Genomic DNA, 24,639 nt, shown 5'->3' on the forward strand with positions numbered 1-24,639 from the left:
GAAACGAATCGAATTGAAAAGAATTGGAGCGAATCGAATTGAACCGAATGGAATAGAACCGAACCGAAAAGAATCATAAGAATCGAATCGAATCATTTCGAAAAGAATCGAATCAAATCGCATCGATTCGAATAAAATAATCGAAATGAATCGAATTTAATCAAAAGGAATCGAATCAAAAAGAATCGTATCGAATCAAAAAGAATTGAATCAAATTGCATCGAAATGTATCGAAAAGAATGGAATGGAATCGAAAAGAATCGGATCGAATAGAGTCGAATCGAATCGAATCGAAAGAATTGAATTGGATTAAATCGAAAAGAATCGAATCGAATCGAATTAAAACGAAAAGAATCGAATCGAAAAGAATTGAATCAAATCAAATTGAATTGAATCGAAAAGAAAAGAATCGAATTGAATCAAATCGTTAAGAATCGAAAAGAATAGAAAAGAATTGAAAAGAATCGAATCAAATAAAAAAGAATTGAATCAAATCGACTCGAAAAGAATCGAATGGAATTGAAAAGAATCGAATTGTATCGAAAAGTATCGAGTCGAATTGAATCGAATTGAATCGAAAAGAAGAGAATCGAATTGACTCGAGTTGAAAGAATTGCAAAGAATTGAATCGAATTGAAAAGAATCGAATGGAAATGAAAAGAATCGAATCGAATAGAAAATTATTGCATCGCCTTGAATCGAAAAGAATCAAAAAGAATCGAATCGACTCGAAAAGAATCGAATCGACTCGAATCGAAAAGAATCTAATCGAACGAAAAGAATCGAATCAGAAGGAGTCGAATCAAATCAAAAGAATCGAATCAAATAGAAAAGAATAGAATAAAAAAGAATCGAATCAAAAGAATCAAATCGATTCGAATCGAATTGAAAGAATCCAAGAGAATCGAATCCAAAAGAATCGAATTGAATCAAATCGAATTGAAAAGAAAAGAATTGAATCAAATCGACTTGAAAAGAATCGAATCGAATCGAAAATAATTGAATCGAATCAAATTGTATCAAAAAGATTCGAATCTAATCGAAAACAATCGAATCGAATCGAAAGGATTCGAATCAAATCAAATCGAAAGAGTAGAATTGAATCAAATTGATTCGAATCGAAAAGAATCGACTCGAATCAAATTCAATCAAATAGAAGAGAATAGAATTGAATCGAATCCAAAAATCTAATCGAAAAGAATCGAATCGAATCGGAATGAATCAAATTGAAAAGAATCGAATCGAACCGAAAGTATTGAATTGAATCGAAAATATTCGAATTGAATCGAAATGAATGGAATCAATTTGAATCGATTCAAATCGAATAATCGAAAAGAATTGAAACTAATCGAAAGGAATCGAATCGAATCAAATAGAAAAGAATCGAATCGAAAGGATCGAACTGAATCGAAAAGAATCGAATCAAATCGAAAACATTTGAATTGAATCGAAAAGAATGGAATCAATTCGAATCAATTGAAGTCGAATAATTGAAAAGATTAGAATCAAATTGAAAGGAATCGAATTGAATCGAATCGGAAAGAGTCTAATCAAAAGGATCGAACCAAATCGAATCAAATCGAATCGTAAATAAGTGAATCGAATCAAATCGAAAAGAATCGAATCGAATCGAATTGATAAGAATCGACTCGAATCAAATTCAGTCGAATAGAATAGAAAGGAATCGAATCGAATCGAATAGAAATGAATCTAATCGAATCTAAGCGAATCGAAAAGAACAGAAGAGAATGTATCGAATCGAATCGAAAGAATTGACTCGAATAGAAAAGAATCGAAAAGAATCAAATCGTATCGAATCAAATCAAAAAGAATCGAATCAAAATATCGAATCGAATCCAATCAAAAAACATCAGAAAGAATCGAATCGAATCAAATCAAAAAGAGTGAAATTGAACTGAAAGAATCGGATCGAATCGAATCAAAAAGAATCGAAAATAATGGAATCAATTCGAATCGATTCAAATCGAATAATCTAAAAGAATCGAATCAAATCGAAAGGATCGAATCGAATCGAAAAGAATCAAATCGAATTGGAAAGAATCGAATCAAATCAAATCGAAAAGAATCGGATCGAATCGAAAAGAATCGAATCGAATTGAATCAAATCAAATCGAAAGGATTCGAATCGTTTCAAAAAAATCAATTCGAATCGAATCGAATAGAAAAGAATCAAATTGAAAAGAATCGAATCAAAATATCGAATCGAATCCAATCAAAAAGCATCGAAAAGAATCGAATCAAGTCGGAAAGAATCGAATTGAAAAGAATGAAATCGAACTGAAAGAATCGGATCGAATCGAATCAAAAAGAATAAAAAAGAATCGAAAATAATGGAATCAATTCGAATCAATTCAAATCGAATAATTGAAAAGAATTGAATCAAATCGAAAGGAATCGAATCGAACAGAAAAGAATCGAATCAAATCAGAAAGAATCGAATCGAATCGAATCGAAAAGAATTGAATCGAATCGAAAAGAGTCGAATCGAATTGAATCGAATCAAATCGAAAAGATTCTAATTGTTTCAAAAGAATCAATTCGAATCGAATCGAAGAGAATCGAATCGAATAGAATCGAAAAGAATCGACTCGAATCGAAAAGAATTGAAAAGAATCGAATTGAATCGAAAATATTCGAATTGAATCGAAAAGAATGGAATCAATTTGAATCGATTCAAATCGAATAATCAAAAAGAATCGAAACAAATCAAAAGGAATCGAATCGAATCGAAAAGAATGGAATCGAAAGGATCGAACTGAATCAAAAAGAATCAAATCGAATCGAAAAGATTCTAATTGAATCAAAAAGAATGGAATCAATTCGAATCGATTCAAATTGAATAATCGAAAAGAATCGAATCAAATCGAAAGGAATCGAATCCAATCGAATCGGAAAGAATCGAATCAAAAGGATCGAACCGAATTGAATCGAATCGAATTGTAAAGAATCGAATCGAATCGAAAAAAATCGAATCGAATCGAATCGAATCGACTCAAATCGAATCCAGTAGAATAGAATAGAAAGGAATCAAATCGAATCGAATAGAAAATAATCTAATCGAAAAGTACAGAAAAGAATTATATCAAATCGAATAGAAAAGAATTGACTCGAATCGAAAAGAATCGAATTGTATCAAAACGAATCAAACTGAATCAAAGAGAATCGAATGGAATTGAAAAGAATCGAATTGTACGGAAAAGAATCGAATTGAATTGAATTGAATTGAATAAAAAGAAAAGAATCGAATCAACTCGAATCAAAAAGAATCGTAAAGAATTGAATTGAATCGAAAAGAATTGAAAAAACGAAAAGAATCGAATCGAATAGAAAATTATCGCATCGCCTTGAATTGAAAAGAATCGAATCGACGAATAGAAAAGAATCGAATCGAATCGAATCGACTCGAATCGAAAAGAATAGAATCAAATAGAAAAAAATTGAATCGAAAAGAATCTAATCAAAAGAATTGAGAAGAATCGAATCGAAAACACTAGAATCGAATCGAATGGAATTGAATCGATAAGAATCGAATTGAATCAAATCAAATCGAATCAAAAAGAATCGAATCGAATCAAATTGTTTCAAAAAGATTCGAATTGATTTGAAAAGAATCGAATCGAATAGAATCGAATCAAATTGAAAAGAATGTGATAGAATCGAAAAGAATCGAATCGAATCGAAAAGAATCGAATCGAATCGAATTGAATCGAAAAGAATCGAATCGAATAGAATAGAAAAGAATCGAATCGAATGGAAAAGATTCAAATCAAATCGAATCGAATAGAAAAGAATTGAATCAAAAAGAATCGAAAAGAATTGAAAAGAATCAAATCGAATCGAAAGGAATAGAATCGAATCGAATCAAATTGAATCGAAAAAAATCGAATTGAATTGAATGGAAAAGAATCGAATCGAATCGGTAAGAATCGAATTGAATCGAATCGAAAAGAATCGAATCGAATCAAATAGAAAATATTCGAATTGTTTCAAAAAAATCAAATCGAATCGAATTGAATCGAATCAGAAAGAATCAAATCGAATTGAATCAAAAAGAATCGACTCGAATCAAAAAGAATTGAAAAGAATCGAATAGAGTCAAAAATATTCAAATTGAATCGAAAAGAATGCAATCAATTAGAATCGATTCAAATCGAATAATCGAAAAGAATCGAAACAAATCGAAAGGAATCGAATAGAAAAGAATGGAATCGAAAGGATCAAACCGAGTCGAAAAGAATCGAATCGATTCGAAAAGATTTGAATTGAGTCGAAAAGAATGGAATCAATTCGAATCGATTCAAATCGAATAATCGAAAACAATCGAATCAAAACAAAAGGAATCGAATCCAATCATATTGGAAAGAATCGAATCGAAAGGATCGAACCGAATTGAATCGAATCGAATCGTAATGAGTCGAATTGAATTGAAAAGAATGGAATCGAATCGAATTGATAAGAATCAACCCGAATCGAATCCATTCGAATAGAATAGAAAGGAATCGAATCGAGTCGAATAGAAATAATCGAATCGAATTTAAGCGATTGAAAAGAACAGAAAAGAATCGTATCGAATCGAATAGAAAAGATTCAACTCGAATCGAAAAGAAACGAATTGTATCGAATCGAATCGGATCGAAAAGAATCGAATCGAATTGAATGGAAAAGAATTGAATCGAAAAATCGAATCGAATCCAATCAAAAGCAACGAAAAGAATCAAATCGATTCGGAAAGAATCAAATCGAATCGAAAAGAATCGAATCGAACCGAAAGAATCGGATTGAATCGAATCGAAAAGAATCGAAAAAAATTGAAAAGAATGGAATCAATTCAAATCGATTCAAATCGAATAATTGAAAAGATTTGCATCAAATCAAAAGGAATTGAATCGAATTGAATTGAAAGAATCGAATCGAAAGGAAAGAACCAAATCGAAAAGAATTGAATTGAATTGAAAAGATTCGAATTGAAGTGAAAAGAATGGAATCAATTCGAATCAATTAAAATCGAATAATCAAATCAAATCGAAAAGAATCTAATTGAATTGAGAAGAATCGAACCGAATCAAAAAGAATCTAATTGAATCCAAAAGAATCGAATCGAAAAGAATCGAATCGAAAGAATTGAATCGATTCCAATAGAATCAAAAGAATCCAAAAGAATCGAATCCAAAAAAATCGAATTGAATCCAATCGATAAGAATCGAATCGAACCGAATCGAATCGAATTGAAAAGAATCTAATAGAATCAAATTGTATCAAAAAGATTCGAATCGAATCAAAAAGAATCTAGTCGAATCGAATCGCAAGAATGTATTCGAATCAAAAAGAATCTTATCGAATAGAAAAGAATTGAATCGAATTGAATCAAATCGAAAAGATTCGAATCAAATGGAATGGAATCGAAAAGAATCGAATCGAAAAGAATCAAAAAGAATCGAAAAGAATCAAATCGAATAAAAAAAGAATCGAATCGAATCCAATCAAAAGGCAACGAAAAGAATCGTATCGAATCGAATCGAATCGGAAAGAATCGAATCGAAAAGAAAGAATCGGATCGAATCGAATTGAACACAATCGAAAAAAATTGAAAAGAATGGAATCAATTCGAATTGATTCAAATCGAATAATTGAAAAGAATCGAATCAAATCAAAAGGAATCAAATCGTATCGAAAGAATCCAATCGAAAGGAAAGAACCGAATCGAAAAGATTCAAATTGAAGTGAAAAGATTCAAATTGAAGCGAAAAGAATGGAATCAATTTGAATCGATTCAAATAGAATAATCGGATCAAATCGAAAAGAATCGTATCGAATCGAATCAAAAAGAATCGAATTGAAAGGATCGAACTGAAACGAAAAGAATCGAATCGAATCAAAAAGAATCTAATGGAATTGAAAAGAATCGAATCAAATCGATTCTAAACGAAAAGAATTGAATCGATCGAAAAGAATCGAATAGAATCGAATTGAAAAGAATCAAATCGAATCGAAAGAATCGAATCGAATTGAATTGAATCAAATCGAAAAGATTCGAATCGTTTCAAAAAAATTAAATCGAATCGAATCGAAAAGAATCGACTCGAATTGAAAAGAATCGAAAAGAATCGAATTGAATCGAAAATATCGAATTGTATCGAAAAGAATGGAATCAATTCAAATCAATTCAAATCGAATAATCGAAAAGAATCGAATCAAATAGAAAGGAATCGAATCCAATCGAATCGGAAAGAAACGAATCAAAAGGGACGAACCGAATTGAATCGAATCGAATCGAATCGTAAAGAATCGAATCGAATCGAATTGAAAAGAATGGACTCGAAAGGATCGAAACGTATCGAAAAGAATCGAATCGAATCGAAAAGATTTGAATTGAATAAAAAAGAATGGAATAAATTTGAATCGATTCAAATTGAATAATCGAAATAATCGAATCCAATCGAAAGGAATCGAATCCAATCGAATTGGAAAGAATCAAATCGAATCGAATCGAAAAGAATCGAATTGAAAGGATAGAACTGAAAAGAAAAGAATCAAAAAGAATAAAAAAGAATCTAATTGAATCGAAAAAAATCGAATCAAATCGATTCTAAATGAAAAGAATCGACTCGAATCGAATCGAATCAAATAGAATAGAAAAGAATCGAATTGAATAGAATCGAAAAGAATCGAATCGAATCGAAAAGAATCAAATCGAATTGAAAAGAATCAAATAGAATCGAATCGAAAAGAATCGAATCAAATCGAAAAGAATCTAATCAAATTGAAAAGAATCGAATCGAATCGAAAAGAATCGAATCGAGTCGAATCGAAAATAATCGAAAATAATGGAATCAATTCGAATTGATTCAAATCGAATAATCGAAAAGAATCGAATCAAATCGAAAGGAATCAAATCGAGTAGAATCGAATCGAAAAGAATCGAATCGAACCGAAAGAATCGAATTGAATCGAAAATATTCGAATTGAATCCAAATGAATGGAATCAATTCGAATCGATTCAAATCGAATAATCGAAAAGAATCGAAACAAATCAAAAGGAATCGAATCGAATCAAATCGAAAAGAATCGAATCGAAAGGATCAAACCGAATCAAAAAGAATCGAATCGAATTGAAAAGATTCGAATTGAATTGGAAAGAATGGAATCAATTCGAATCAATTCAAAACGAATAATCGAAAAGAATCGAATCAAATCGAATGGAATAGAATTGAATCGAATAGGAAAGAATCGAATCGAAAGGATCAAACCGACTCTAATCGAATCGAATCGAATCGTAAAGAATCGATTCGAATCGAATTGAAAAGAATCGAATCGAATCGATAAGAATCGACTCAAATTGAATCCAGTCAAATAGAATAGAAAGGAATCGAATCGAATCGAATAGAAAAGAATCTAATCGAATCTAAGCAAATCGAAAAGAACAGAAAAGATCGTATCGAATCGAATCGAAAAGAATCGACTCGAATCGAAAAGAATCGAATCGAATCAAAAAGAATCGAATCAAAATATCGAATCGAATCCAATCAAAAAGCAACGAAAAGAATCGAATCGAATTGGAAAGAATCGAATCGAACAGAAAGAATCGGATTGAATCGAATCAAAAAGAATTGAAAATAATGGAATCAATTCTAATTGATTCAAATCGAATAATCGAAAAGAATCGAATCAAATAGAAAGGAATCGAATAGAATCGAATCGAAAAGAATCGAATTGAATTGGAAATAATCGAATAGAATCGAATCGAAAAGAATCGAATCGAATCAAATCGAAAAAAATCGACTCGAAAAAAATAAAAAATATTCTAATTGAATCGAAAATATTCTAATTGAATCGAAAAGAATGGAATCAATTCGAATCGGTTCAAATCAAATAATCAAAAAGAATCGAAACATATCGAAAGGAATCGAATCGAATCGAATCTAAAAGAATCGAATCAAATCGGAAGGAATCGAATCAAATCGAAAAGAATTGAATCGAATTGAAAAGAATCGAATCGAATTGAATCGAACCAAATCGAAAAGATTCGAATCGTTTCAAAAAAATCAAATCGAATTGAAAAGAATCAAATCGAATCGGAAAGAAACGAATCGAATCGAATCGGAAAGAATTGAAAAGAATCTAAAAGAATCGAATTGAATCGAAAATATTCGAATTGAATCGAAAAGAATGGAATCAATTCGAATCGATTCAAATTGAATAATCGAAAAGAATCGAAACAAATCGAAAGGAATCGAATTGAATCGAATCTAAAAGAATCGAATCGAATCGAATAGAAAACAATCGAATCAAATTGAAAAGAATCGAATCCAATTGAATTTAACCAAATTGAAAAGATTCGAATCGTTTAAAAAAAATCAAATTGAATCGTAAAGAATCATATCGAATTGGAAAGAATCAAAATGAATCTAAAAGAATCGAATTGAATTCAAAATATTCGAATTGAATCGAAAAGAATGGAATCAATTCGAATCGATTCAAATAGAATAATTGAAAAGAATCAAAACAAATTGAAAGGAATCGAATCGAATAGAAAAGAATGGAATCGAAAGGATCGAACCGAATCGAAAAGAATCGAATCAAATTGAAAAGATTCGAATTGAATCGAAAAGAATGGAATCAATTCGAATCAATTCAAATCGAATAATCGAAAAGATTCGAATCAATCAAAAGGAATCGAATCCAATTGAATCGGAAAGATTCAAATCGAAAAGATCGAACCGAATTGAATTGAATCGAATCGAATCGTAAAGAATCGAATCAAATCGAATCAAAAAGAATCGAACCGAATTGAATCGATAAGAATCGACTCGAATCGAATCCAGTCTAATAGAACTGAAAGGAATCTAATCAAATCGAATAGAAAAGAATCTAATCGAATCTAAGAGAATCGAAAAGAACAGAAAAGAATCATATCGAATCGAATAGAAAAGAATCGCCTCGAATCGAAAAGAATAAAAAAGAATCGAATCGTATCGAATCGAATCGAAAATTGAATCGAATCGAATGGAAAAGAATCGAATTGAAAAATCGAATCGAATAAAAAGGCAACAAAAAGAATCGAATTGAATCGAATCAGAAAGAATCAAATCGAATCGAAAAGAATCGAATTGAACCGAAAGAATCGGATCAAATTGAATCGAAAAGAATAAAAAAAATCGAAAAGAATGGAATCAATTCGAAACGTTTCAAATCGAATAATCGAAAAGAATCGAATCAAATGAAAAGGAATTGAATCGAATCAAGAGAATCGAATCGAAAGGAAAGAACCGAATCGAAAAGAATTGAATTGAATAGAAAAGATTCAAATTGAAGCAAAAAGAATGGAATCAATTTGAATCGATTCAAATTGAATAATCAAATCAAATCAAAAGGAATCGTATCGAATCGAATCGAAAAGAATCGAATCGAAAGGATCGAACTGAAATGAAAAGAATCGAATCGAATCGAAAAGAATCTAATTAAATCGAAAAGAATCAAATCGAATGGATTCTAAATGAAAAGAATCGACTCAAATCGAATCAGATCAAATAGAAAAGAATCGAATTGAATAGAATCGAAAAGAATAGAATAGAATAGAATCGAAAAGAATCCAATCGAATTGAAAAGAATCGAATTGAATTGAATCGAATCGAAAAGAATCGAATCGAATCAAATCGAATCGAAAAGAATCGAATCAAATCAAAAAGAATCGAATCGAATGGAAAAGAATCGAATCGAAAAGAATCGAATCAATTGGAAAAGAATCAAATCGTATCAATCGAAAAGACTCGAATCGAATCGAAAAGAATCAAATCGAGTCAAATTGAAAAGAATTGAATCGAACCGAAAAGAATCGAACTGAACTGAAAGAAACAGATCGAATCGAATCGAAAAGAATTGAAAATAATGGAATCAGTTCGAAAGGATTCAAATCGAATAATCGAAAAGAATCGAATCAAATCGAAAGGAATTGAATCTAATCGAATCGAAAAGAATCGAATCGAATTGGAAAGAATCGAATCGTATCGAATTGAAAAGAATCGAATCGAATAAAAAAGAATCGAATCGAATTAAATCGAATCAAATAAAAAGATTCGAATCGTTTCAAAAAAATCAAATCGAATTGAATCGAATAAAAAAGAATCGAATCGAATCGGAAAGAATTGAATCGAATCAATTCGAAAAGAATCGACTCGAATTGAAAAGAATCGAAAAGAATCAAATTGAATCGAAAATATTCAAATTGTATCGAAAAGAATGGAATCTATTTGAATCGATTCAAATCGAATAATTGAAAAGAATCAAAACAAATTGAAAGGAATCGAATCGAATCAAAAAGAATGGAATCGAAGGATCGAACTGAATTGAATCGAATCGAATCGAATTGTAAAGAATCGAATCGAGTTGATAAGAATCGACTCGAATCAAATCCAGTCGAATAGAATAGAAAGGAATCGAATCAAATAGAAAAGAATCTAATCAAATCTAAGCGAATCGAAAAGAAGAGAAAAGAATCGTATCGAATCAAATAGAAAAGAATCGACTCGAATCAAAAAGAATCGAAAAGAATCGAATCATATCGAATCGAATGGAAAATAATCTAATCGAATAGAATGGAAAGGAATCGAATCGAATCGAATCAAAAAGAATCGAATTGAATGGAAAAGAATTGAATCGAATTGAAACGAAAAGAAAAAAATCGAACCGATCAAATCAAAAGAATCGAAAAGAATCGAATCGAATCGAATTGAATTGAATCAAATCGAAAAGAATCGAATCGTATCAAATCGAATCAAACAGACTCGAATCCAATCCAATCGAAAAGAATCGAAAAGGATCGAATCGAATAGAATCGAAAAGAATCCAATCGAATCGAAAAGAATTGAATTGAATCAAATTGAAATGAAAAGAATCGAATCGGCTCGAACCGAAAGAATCGAAAAAATTCGAATCGAATAGAATCGAAAAGATTCAAATCGAATTGAAAGGAATCCAATCGAATTGAAAAGAATCGAAACGTATCAAATCAAAACGACTCGAATCGAATCAAAAAGAATCGAAATGATTCGAAAAGAATCGAATCGAATCGAATTGAAACAAAAAGAATCGAATCGAATCAAATCGAAAAGACTCGATTCGAATCGAATCGAAAAGAAACGAATTGAAAAGAATCGAATCTAAATGAATCATAAAAAATCGAATTGAATAGAATAGAAAAGAATCGATTCGAATTGAAAAGAATGGAATCGAATCGAATACAATTGAAAAGAATCAAACCGAATTGACTAGAATAGAAAATAATTGAAAAGAATTAAATCAAATTGACTCGAATGAAAACAATTGCATCGAATCAAATCGAAACGAATGGAAAAGAGTCGAATCGAAAAGAATCGAATTGAAAACAATCGAATCGAATCGAATCGAAAATCCAATCAAATCACAGGAATCGAATAGATTTGAATAGAAAAGAATCGAAAGGAATAGAATAAATAGAATAGAATACATTAGAAAAGAATAGAATCAAATCGAATTGACTAGAATAGAAAAGAATTGAATCGCACAGAATAGAAAAGAATCGATTCAAATCAAATCGAATAGAATCAAACCAAATAGAATAGAATGGATTAGAAAAAATCGAATCGAATAGAATAGAATCATATGGCATCGAATCGAATCGAATAGAATAGAACAGAATAGAATAGAAAAGAATCGAAAGGAATAGAATAGAATAGAATAGAATAGAATAGAAAAAATCGAATAGAATCGAATCGAATAGGAAAGAATGGAATCGAAATGAATTGATTCGAATTGAATAGAATAGAATACAATAGAAAAGAATCGAATTGAATGGAATCAATTTGAATAGAAAAAAATCGAATTGAATAGATAGAAAAGAATAGAATAGAAAAGAATATAATAGAATTGAATAGAAAAGAATAGAATCAAACCGAATCGAATCGAATCGAACACACTAGAATAGAAAAGAAACGAATAGAAAAAATCGAATTGAATTGAAAAGAATCGAATTGAAATGAATAGAATCGATTCGAATCAAAAAGAATCGACTCGAATCGAATCCAATTGAATAGAATAGAAAAGAATTGTATCCCATCGAATAGAATAAAAAATCGAATCGAAAAGAATCGAATTGTATCGATTCGAATCAAAGAGAATCGAATCAAATCAAACAGAATCGAATCAAATCGAATCAAAAAGAATCGAATTAAATCGAATCGAAAAGAATTGAATTGAATCGAAAAGAATCAAATCGAATTGAAAAGAATAGAATCGAATCGAGAAGAATCGAATCGAATCGAAAAGAATCGAACCGTATCAAAACGAATTGAATCGAATTGAATCGAAAAGAATCAAATGGAATCGAATGGAAAATTATCGCATTGCCTTGAATCGAAAAGAATCGAAAAGAATCGAATTGACTCGAATAGAAAAGTATCGAATCAACTCGAATCAAAAAGAATCGAAAAGAATCGAATCGAATCACATCAAAAAGAATCGAATCAAATCGAGTCGATTCGAATAAAATAATCGAAATGAATCGAATCGAATCGAATCGAAAAAATCGAATCAAATCGAATGAAATAGAAAAGAATCGAATGGAAAAGAATCAAATCGAATCGAATTGAAGTGAATCGAAAAGAAAAGAATTAAATCGACTCGAATCGTTAAGAATCGAAAAGAACCGAATCGAATTGAAAAGAACTGAATCGAATCGAAAAGAATTGAATCGAATCAAATCGAATTGAATCGAATAGAAAAGAATTGAATCAACTCGAATCGAAAAGAATCGATTCGAATTGAAAAGATTCGAATCCACAGGAAAAGAATAGAATCGATTCGAATAGAATCAAATTGAATTGAATCGAAAAGAATCGAATCGAAAAGAATCAAATCGAAAGAATTAAATCTATTCGAATGAAAACGTAAGAATCCAAAAGAATCGAATCAAAGAGAATCGAAACGAATCGAATCGAATCAAATCAAATCAGGAAGAATCGAATTGAATCAAATTGAATAGAATTGAACCGAATTGAATCGAATTGAATCAAATCGAAAAGAATCGAATCGAATCGATAAAAATCAACTCGAATCAAATCCAGTCGAATAGAATAGAAAATAATCGAATCGAATAGAATAGAAGAGAATAAATCGAATCTAAGCAAATTGAATAGAACAGAAAATAATCGTATGGAATCGAATAGAAAACAATCGAATCGACTCGAATTGAAAAGATTCGAAAAGAATCGAATCGTATCGAATCAAAACAAAAAGAATCGAATTGAAAAATCGAATCAAATCCAAACAAGAAGCAACGAAAAGAATCCAATCAAATCGGAAAGAATCGAATCGAATTGAAAAGAATCGAATACAATCAAATTGTATCAAAAAGATTCGAATCGAATCGAAAAGAATCGAATCACCTCGAAGAGAAAAGAATCAAATCGACTCAAATCGACTCGAATCGAAAAGAATCGACTCGAAAAGAATCGAATCGAATCGAAAAAAATAGAATCAAATCGAAAAGAATCGAATCAAAAAGAATCGAATCAAAAGAATCGAATCGATTCAATTTGAATCAAAAGAATCCAAAAGAATCGAATGGAATCGAATCGAATTGATAAGAATCGAATCGTACCAAATCGAATCAAATCGAAAAGAATCGAATAAAATCAAATTGTATCGAAAAGATTCGAATCGAATCGAAAAGAATCGAATCGAATCGAATCGAAAAGAATGTGATCGAATCAAAAAGAATCAAATTGAATCGAATCAAAGATTCGAATCAAATGGAATTGAATAGAAAAGAATCGAATCGAAAAGAATGGAAAAGAATCAAATTGAATCGAAAAGAAACGAATCGAAAAGAATCGAATCAAATCAAAAGGAATCGAATTGAATCGAATCAAATTGAATGGAAAAAAATCGAATGGAATAGAAAAGAATCGAGTTGAAACGAATCGAAAAGAATCGAAGCGAATAGAATCGAACTGAATGGAATAGAATCGAATAAAAAAGAATCGAATCTAATTGAACCGAAAAGAATCGAATCGAATTGTATCGAAAAGAATCGAATCAAATTGAAATGATTCGAATAAAATAATCGAAATGAATCAAATCGAATCGAAAGGAATCGAATCGAAAGAATTAAATCTATTTGAATGAAAACATAAGAAACCAAAAGAATCGAATCAAAGAGAATCGAAAGGAATGGAATCGAATCAAATCAAATCAAGAAGAATCGAATTGAATCAAATTGAATAGAATCGAACCGAATTGAATCGAATCGAATCAAATCGAATCGAAAAGAATCGAATTGAATCGAAAAGAATCGAATCGAATCGAAAAGAATCGAATTGAATCAAATCGATAGGATTCGAATCGAAAAGAATTGAATCGAATTGAATTGAAAAGAATCGAATTGAATCGAAAAGAATCAAATCGAATCGAAAAGAATCAACTCAAATCGAATCGTATTGAATCGAATCGAAAAGAATCGAATCGAACCGAATGGAAAAGAATCGAATAGCAAAATCGAATCGAATGCAATCAAGAAACAACGAAAAGAATCCAATCGAATTGGAAAGAATCAAATCGAATCGAAAATAATCGAATTGAACTGAAAAAATCTATTTGAATTGAAAAGAATCGAAATGAATCGAAAAGAATGGAATCAATTCAAATCGATTCAAATCGAAAAATCGAAAAGAATAGAATCAAGTCAAAAGGAATCAAATCGAATTGAATCGGAAAGAATCGAATTGAAAGGATCGAACAGAATCGAATTGACTCGAATCGAATCGAAAAGAATCGAATCGATAAGAATCGATAAGAATCGACTCGAATCGAAACTAGTCGAATAGAATAGAAAAGAATCGAATTGAATAGAAAAGAATTAATCGAATCTAAGCAAATTGAAGAGAACAGAAAAGAATCGTATTGAATCGAATAGAAAAGAATCGAATCGACTTGAATTGAAAAGAATAGAAAAGAATCGAATCGTATCGAATCAGATTGAAAAGAATCGAATCGAATCGAATCGAAAAGAATCGAATGGAAAAATCGAATCCAATCCAATCAAAAATCAATGAAAAGAATCGAATCGAATAGGAAAGAATCGAATTAAATCAAATCGAACCAAAAGAATCGAATTCAATTGAAAATATTCGAATTGAATCGAAATGAATGGAATCAATTCGAATCGATTCAAATCGAATAATCGAAAAGAATCAAAACAAATCGAAAGGAATTGAATCTAATCAAATAAAAAAGAATAGAATCGAAAGGATAGAAAAGAATCGAATCGAATCGAAAAGATTCAAATTGAATCGAAAAGAATGGAATCATTTCGAATCGATTCAAATTGAATAATTGAAAAGAATTGAATCAAATCGAAAGGAATCGAATTGAATCGAGTCGGAAAGAATCGAATCGAAAGGACTGAACCGAATTGACTCGAATCTAATTGAATCGAAAAGAATCGAATCGAAACGAATCGATAAGAATCAACTCGAATTGAATCAGTTGAGTAGAATAGAACGGAATCGAATCGAATCGAATAGAGAAGAATCTAATCTAATCTAAAAGAACACAAAAGATCGTATCGAATCGACTCAAATCGAAAAGAATCGAATCATATTGAATCAAATCGAAAAGAATCGAATCGAATTGAATCGAAACGAAAAGAATCGAATCGAGAAATCGAATCGAATCCAATCAAAAAGCAACGAAAAGAATCGAATCAAATCGGAAAGAATCGAACTGAATCGAATCGAAAAGAATCGAATCGAACCGAAATAATCAGATTGAATCGAATCAAAAAGAATAGAAAAGAATGGAATCAATTTGAATCGATTCAAATCGAATAATCAAAAAGAATCGAATCAAATCAAAAAGAATCGAACCGAATCGAAAAGAATCAAATCGAAAAGAATTGAATCGAAACGAAAAGAATCGAATCGAAAAGATTCGAATCGTTTTGAAAAAATAAAATCGAATCAAATCGAATCGAAAAGAATCGAATCGAAAAATCGAATCGAATCCAATCAAAAAGCAACGAAAACAATCGAATCGAATCGGAAAGAATCAAACCGAATCAAATCGAAAAGAATCGAATCAAACCGAAATAATCAGATCGAATCGAATCGAAAAGAATCGAAAAGAATGGCATCAATTTGAATCGATTCAAATCGAATAATCGAAAAGAATCGAATCGAAAGGATCGAGTCGAATAGAAAAGAATTGAATCGAACAGAAATAATCAGATCGAATTGAATCGAAAAGAATCGAAAAGAATGGAATCAATTCGAATCAATTCAAATAGAATAATCGAAAAGAATCGAATCAAATCGAAAGGAATCGAGTCAAATCAAATAGAAAAGAATCGAATCGAAAGGATCAAACCGAAGTGAAAAGAATCGAATCGAATCAAAAAGATTCGAATTGGATCGAAAAGAATGGAATCAATTCGAATCGATTCAAATCGAATAATCGAAAAGAATCGAATCAAATCGAAAGGAATCGTATCAAATCGAATCGAAAAGAATCGAATCGAATCGAAAAGAATCAAATTGAATTGAACCGAATCGAATCGAAAAGAATCGAATCGAAACAATTAAATCGATTCGAATCACAACATAAGAATCCAAAAGAATTGAATCGAAGACAATCGAAATGAATAGAATCGAATTGAATCAAATAGAAAAGAATAAAATTGAATCGAATCGAATAGAATCGAACTGAATCGAATCGAATCGAAAAGAATCAAATTGAATTGAAAAGTATCGAATCAAAAAGAATCGAATCGAAAGAATTAAATCGATTTGAATCAAACGTAAGAATCCAAAAGAATCGAATCGAAGAGAAGATTCAAATCTAAAAGAATCGAATTGAATCGAATCAAATAGAATCGAATCGATTAGAAAAGAATCGAATCTTATTGAATAGAATCAAATCGAATAGCAGAGAATCGAATCGAATTGAACAGAATCGAATCAAATCGAATCGAAAAGAATCGAATTGAACCGAAAGAATTGAATTGAATCGAAAAGTATCCAAATGAATTGAAAAGAATGGAATCAATTCGAATCGATTCAAATCGAAAAATCGAAAAGAATCGAATCAAGTCGAAAGGAATCGAATCGAATCGAATCGGAAAGAATCGAATCGAAAGGATAGAACCAAATATAATCGACTTGAATCGAATCGACTCAAATCGGATCGAATCGAAAAGAATCGACTCAAATCGAAACTAGTCGAATAGAATAGAAAAGAATCGAATCGAATCAAAAGAATCGAATCGAAGGGAAAGAACCGAATTGAAAAGAATCGAATTGAATCGAAAAGATTCAAATTGAAGCGAAAAGAATGAAATCAATTAGAATCGATTCAAATCGAATGATCGAATCAAATCGAAAGGAATCGTATCGAATCGAATCGAAAGAATCGAATTGAAAGGATTGAACTGAAACGAAAAGAATCAACTCGAATCGAAAAGAATCTAATTGAATCGAAAAGAATCGAATTGAATCGATTCTAAACGAAAAGAATCGACTCGATGGAATCGAATCAAATAGAATAGAAAAGAATCAAATTGAATAGAATCGAAAAGAATAGAATCGAATCCAAAAGAATCGAATCGAATCAAAAAGAATCGAATCGAATGGAAAAGAATTGAATCGAACCGAAAAGACTCGAATCGAATCGAGTCGAATCGAAAAGAATCGAATCGAACCGAAAAGAATTGAATCGATCTGAAAGAATCGGATTGAATCGAATCGAAAAGAATCGAAAGAATCGAAAATAATGGAATCAATTCGAATTGATTCAAATCGAATAATCGAAAAGAAATCAAATCGAAAGGAATCAAATCGAATCGAATCGAATCGAAAAGAATCGAATTGAATCGGAAAGAATCGAATCGAAAAGAATCGAATCGAATCGAAAAGAATTGAATCAAATCAAAAAGATTCGAATTGTTTCAAAAAAATCAAATCAAATCGAATCAAATCAAAAAGAATCGAATCGAATCGGAAAGATTCTAATCGAATCGGAAAGAATCGAATCGAATCGGAAAGAATCAAATCGAATCGAATTGAAAAGAATTGACTCGAATCGAAAAAAATAAAAAAGAATCGAATTGAATAAAAAATATTCGAATTGAATCGAAAAGAATGGAATCAATTCGAATCGATTCAAATCGAATAATCGAAAAGAATTGAAACAAATCAAAAGGAATCGAATCAAAAAGAATGGAATCGAAAGGATTGAACTGAATCGAAAAGAATCAAATCGAATTGAAAGGAATCCAATCCAATCGAATCGGAAAGAATCAAATTGAAAGGGTCGAACCTAATTGAATCGAATTGAATCGAATCGTAAAGAATCGAATCGAATCAAAAAGAATCGAATCGATAAGAATCGACTTGAATCGAACCAGTCGAATAGAATAGAAAGGAATCGAATCGAATAGAAAAGAAACTAATCGAATCTAAGTGAATCGAAAAGAACAGAAAAGAATCGTATAGAATCGAATAGAAAAGAATCTACTCGAATCGAAAAGAATCGAATTGTATCGAATTGAATCGAAAAGAATCAAAATCAATCGAAGAGAAGAAAATAGAATCGAATCGAATCCTAATATCGAATCGAAAAGAATCAAATCGAAAGAATCGAATCAAATCGAATCAATTCAAATCAAAAGGAATCGAATCCAATCAAATCGAAAAAAATCTAATCGAATTGAATCGAAAAGAAAAGAATCGAATCAACTCGAATTGAAAAGAATTGCAAAGAATTGAATCGAAAAGAATCGAATCAAAACAAAAAGAATCGGATCGAATCAAATAGAAAATTATCGAAAGAATAATTTTGATTATTCTATATCGAAAGAATCGAATCAAAACGAAAAGAATCTAATCGACGAATAGAAAAGAATCGAATCGACTCGAATAAAAAAGAATCGAATCGAAAGGAAAGAACCGAATCGAAAAAAATCAAATTGAATCGAAAAGATTCGAATTAAAGCGAAAAGAATGAATCAATTCGAATCGATTCAAATAGAATAATCGAATCAAATCAAAAGGAATCGTATCGAATCGAATGGAAAATAATTGAATCGAATGGATCGAACCGAAACAAAAAGAATCAACTCGAATTGAAAAGAATCGAATTGAATCGAAAAGAATCGAATCGAATCGACTCTAAATGAAAAGAATTGACTCGAATCAAATAGAATAGAAAAGAATTGAATTGAATCGAATCGAAAAGAATCGAATCGAATCGAAAAGAATCGAATCAAATTGAAAAGAATCGAATCAAATCGAAAAGAATTGAGTAGAAAAGAATCGAATCAAAAAGAATCGAAAAGATTTGAAAAGAATCAAATCGAATAGAAAAGAATCGAATCGAATCAAAAAGAATTGAATGGAATCGAATACAAAATTATCTCATCGCCTTGATTTGAAAAGAATCTAAAAGATTCGAATCTACTCCAATAGAAAAGAATCGAATCAACTCGAATAGAAAAGAATGGAAAAGGATCGAATCGAATGAAAAGAATCGAATCGAATCGAATTGAAAAGAATCGAATCAAATCGACAAGAATTGAATGGAAAAGAATCGAATCAAAAGAATTGAATCGATTTGAGTTGAATCGAAAGAATCCAAAAGAATCAAATCCAAAATAATCGAATTGAATCGAATCGAATTGAATCGATAAGAATCTAATCGAATTGAAAAGAATCGAATCGAATAGAAAAGAATCGAATCGAAAAGAATTGAAAAGAATTGAAAAGAATCAAATCGAATCGAAAAGAATCGAATCGAATCGAAAGGAATAGAATCGAATAAAATTGAAAAGAATAGAATTGAATCGAATTGATTCGAATCGAAAAGAATCAACTCAAATAGAATTCAATCAAATAGAAGAGAATAGAATTGAATCGAATCCAAAAATCGAATCAAAAAGAATAGAATCGAATCGGAATGAATCAAATCAAATCGAATCGAAAAGAATCGAACCGAACCGAAAGAATCGAATTGAATTGAAAATATTTGAATTGAATCGAAATGAATGGAATCAATTCGAATCGATTAAAACTGAATAATCGAAAAGAATCAAAACAAATCGAAAGGAATTGAATCAAATCGAAAAGAATTGAATCAAAAGGATCGAACCGAATCGAAAAGAATGGAATCGAATTGAAAGGAATCGAATCCAATCGAAAGTATTTGAATTGAATCGAAAAGAATGGAATCAATTCGAATCAATTGAAATCGAATAATCGAAAGGATTCGAATCAAATCGAAAGGAATCGAATTGAATCGAATCGGAAAGAGTCTAATCGAATCGAATCGATAAGGATCAACTCGAATCAAATTCAGTCGAATAGAATAGAAAGGAATCGAATCAAATCAAATAGAAAAGAATCTAATCGAATCTAAGTGAATCGAAAAGAACAGAAAAGAATGTATCGAATCAAATCAATAGAATTGACTCGAATCGAAAAGAATCGAAAAGAATCGAATCGTATCGAATCGAGTCGAAAAGAATCAAATTGAATCTAATCGAAAAGAATTGAATCGAAATATCGAATCGAATCCAATCAAAAAGCAATGAAAAGAATCGAATCGAATTGGAAAGCATCGAATCGAATCAAAAAGATTGATATCGAACTGAAAGAATGGGATCGAATCGAATCGAAAAGAATTGAAAATAATGGAATCAATTCGAATCGATTCAAATCAAATAATCAAAAAGAATCGAATCAAATCGAAAGGAATTGAATCGAATTGAAAAGAATCGAATCGAATCAGAAAGAATCGAATCGAATCGAAAAGAATCGAATTGAATTGAATTGAATCGAATCAAATCGAAAAGATTCGTATCGTTTAAAAAAATCAATTCGAATCGAATCGAATTGAAAAGAATCGAATCAGAAAGAATCGAATCAAATCGAAAAGAATCGACTCGAATCGAAAAGAATCGAAAAGAATCGAATTGAATCGAAAATATTCGAATTGAATCGAAAAGAATGGAATCAATTCGAATTGATTCAAATCGAATAATCGAAAAGAATCGAATCAAAATGAAAGGAATCGAATCGAATAGAAAAGAATGGAATCGAAAGGATCGAACCGAATCAAAAAGAATCGAATTGAATCGAAAAGATTCTAATTGAATCAAAAATAATGGAATCAATTCGAATCGATTCAAATCGAATAATCGAAAAAAATCGAATCTAATCGAAAGGAATCAAATCTAATCGAAAAGAATGGAATCGAATCGAAAAGAATGGAATGGAATTGAAAAGAATCTAATTGAATCGAATCGATAGAATCGACTCAAATCGAATCCAGTAGAATAGAATAGAAAGGAATCAAATTGAATCAAATAGAAAAGAATCTAATTGAATCTAAGCGAATCGAAAAGAACAGAAAAGAATTGTATTGAATCGAATAGAAAAGAATCGACTCGAATCGAAAAGAATCGAATCGTAAAGAATCGAATTGAATCGATAAGAATCGACTCAAATCGAATCCAGTAGAATAGAATAGAAAGGAATCAAATCGAATCGAATAGAAAAGAATCTAATCGAATCTAAGCGAATCGAAAAGAACAGAAAAGAATCATATTGAATCAAATAGAAAAGAATCGACTCGAATAAAAAAGAATCGAAAAGAATCGAATCGTATCAAAATGAATTGAATCGAATTGAAAAGAATCGAATGGAATTGAAAAGAATCGAATTGTATCAAAAAGAATCGAATCGAATTGAATAGAATTGAATTGAAAAGAAAAGAATCGAATCAACTCGAATCAAAAAGAATCGCAAAGAATTGAATCGAATCGAAAAGAATCGAATCGAATCGAATAGAAAATTATCGCATTGCCTTGAAAGAAAAGAATCGAATCGACGAATAGAAAGGAATCGAATGGACACGAATCAAAAAGAATCAAATAGAAAAGAATCGAATTGAATCGAAAAGAATCGAATCAAATAGAAAAGAATCGAAACGAAAAGAATCGAATCAAAATAATCGAAAAGACTCGAATCGAATGGAATTGAATCGAATTGAATCGAATCGAATCGAAAAGAATCGAATCGAATCAAATTGTATCAAAAAATTCGAATCGAATCGAATAGAATCGAATAGAGAAGAATGTGATAGAATCGAAAAGAATCGAATCGAATTGAAAAGAATCAAATCAAATCGAATCGAATCGAAAGAATCGAATCGAATGGAAAAGATTCGAATAAAATGGAATCGAATAGAAAAGAATCGAATCGAAAAGAATCGAAAAGAATTGAAAAGAATCAAATCAAATCGAAAATAGCGAATCGAATCGAATCGAAAAGAATTAAATCGAATCAAAAGGAATAGAATCGAATCGAATCAAATTGAAACGAAAAAATCGAATCGAATCGAAAAGAATCAAATCGAATAGAATAGAAAAGAATAGAATAGAATTGAAAAGAATTAAATCAAATTGACTCGAATGAAAAGAATTGAATCGAATCAAATCGAAACGAATGCGAAAGAATTGAATAGAAAAGATTCCAATCGAATCAAAAGAATCGAATCGAATTGAATAGAAAAGAAGCAAATTGAATCGAATAGAATGGAATAGAAAAGAATCGAAAGGAATAGAATAAATAGAATAGAATAGAAAAGAATAGAATCAAATCGAATTGAATAGAATAGAAAAGAATTGAATCACATAGAATAGAAAAGAATTGAATCGAATAGAATAGAATCAAACCGAATAGAATAGAATAGAATAGAATAGAATAGAATAGAATAGAAAAAACCGAATCGAATTGAATAGAACAGAATTGTATGGAATTGAATCAAATAGAATAGAATAGAACAGAATAGAATAGACAAGAATCGAAAGGAATTGAATCGAATAGAATAGAATTGAAAACAATCGATTCAAATAGAATCAAATAAAATAGAAAAGAATAGAATAGAATAGAAAAGAATCAAATCGAATCGAATCAAATAGAATAGAAAAGAATGGAATCGAAACGAATTGAATCGAATAGAAGAGAATACAATAGAAAAGAATCGAATAGAAAAAAATTGAATCGAATAGAATAGAATAGAAAAGAAGAGAATAGAAATGAATTGAATAGAAAAGAATCGAATCAAACCGAATTGAATCAAATCGAACACAATAGAATAAAAAAGAATCGAATAGAATCGAATCGAAAAAATTGAATCGAATCGAAACGAATTGAATCGAATCGAAAAGAATCAACTCGACTCGAATCGATTTGAATCAAAGAGTCGACTCGAATTGAATCCAATCGAATAGAATAGAAAAGAATCAAATCCAATCGAATAAAATAAAAAGAATCGACTCGAATTGAAGAATCGAATCGAATTGAAAAATCGAATCGAAAAGAATCAAATCGAAAGAATCGAATCGAATAGAATCGATTCTGATCGAATCCAAAGAATCGAAAGAATCGAATTGAAAAGAATCAAATCGAATCAAAAAGAATCGAATCATTTCAATCGAATAGAATCAAATCGAATAGAATCGAATCTAATCGAATGGAAATGAATCGAAAAGAATCAAATCGAATCGAATCGAAAAGAATCAAATCGATTCGAATCAATTCGAATCGAATAATCGAAAGGAATCGAATCGAATCGAATCGTAAAGAATTGAATTGAATCGAAAATAATCGAATTGAATCGAAAAGAATCATCTCGAATTGAATCCAATGGAATAGAATAGAAAAGAATCGAATCGAACTGAAAAGAATCGAATCGCAGAGAATCTAATCGAATCAAATCGAAAAGAATCGAATCGAATTGAATCGAATCAAATCAAATCGACTCGTATCGAGAAGATTCGAAACATATTGAGAAGAATCGAATCGTATGAAAAGAATTGAACCGAATCGAATCGAAAAGAATTGAATCGAATTGAAAAGAATCGAATCGAATCAAAGACAATCGAATTGAAACGAAGAGAATCGAATTGAATCGAAGAGAATCGAATTGAATCGAAGCGAATCGAATCGAATCGAAGGGAATCGAATCGAATTGAATCGAAAAGAATCACATCAAATCGAATCGAATTGAAGATTCGAATTGAATCGAAAACAATGGAATCAATTCGAATCGATTCAAATCGAATAATCAAAAAGAATTGAATCAAATCAAAAGGAATCGAATAGAATCGTATCGGAAAGAATCGAATAGAAAGAATCAAACCAAATCGAATTGAATCGAATCGAAAAGAATCGAATTGAATCATATTGAATCGATAAGAATCAACTCGAATTGACCAGTCGAATAGAATAGAAAAGAATCGAGTTGAATCGAATAGAAAAGAATCATATAGAAACAAAGCGAATCGAATAGAACAGAAAAGAATCGTATTGAATCGAATAGAGAAGAATTGAATCGACTCGAATCGAAAAGAATTGAAAAGAATCGAATAGTATCGAATTGAATTGAATTGAATCGAATTGAAAAGAATCAAATTGAAAAATCGAATCGAATCCAATGAAACACCAATGAAAAGAATCGAATCGAATCGGAAAGAATCGAATCAAATCAATCGAATTGAAAAGAATCGAATCGAACCGAAAGAATCAAATC

Source organism: Canis lupus, chromosome 21 (assembly GCF_048164855.1).
Source record: "Canis lupus baileyi chromosome 21, mCanLup2.hap1, whole genome shotgun sequence".
Taxonomy (NCBI): domain Eukaryota; kingdom Metazoa; phylum Chordata; class Mammalia; order Carnivora; family Canidae; genus Canis; species Canis lupus.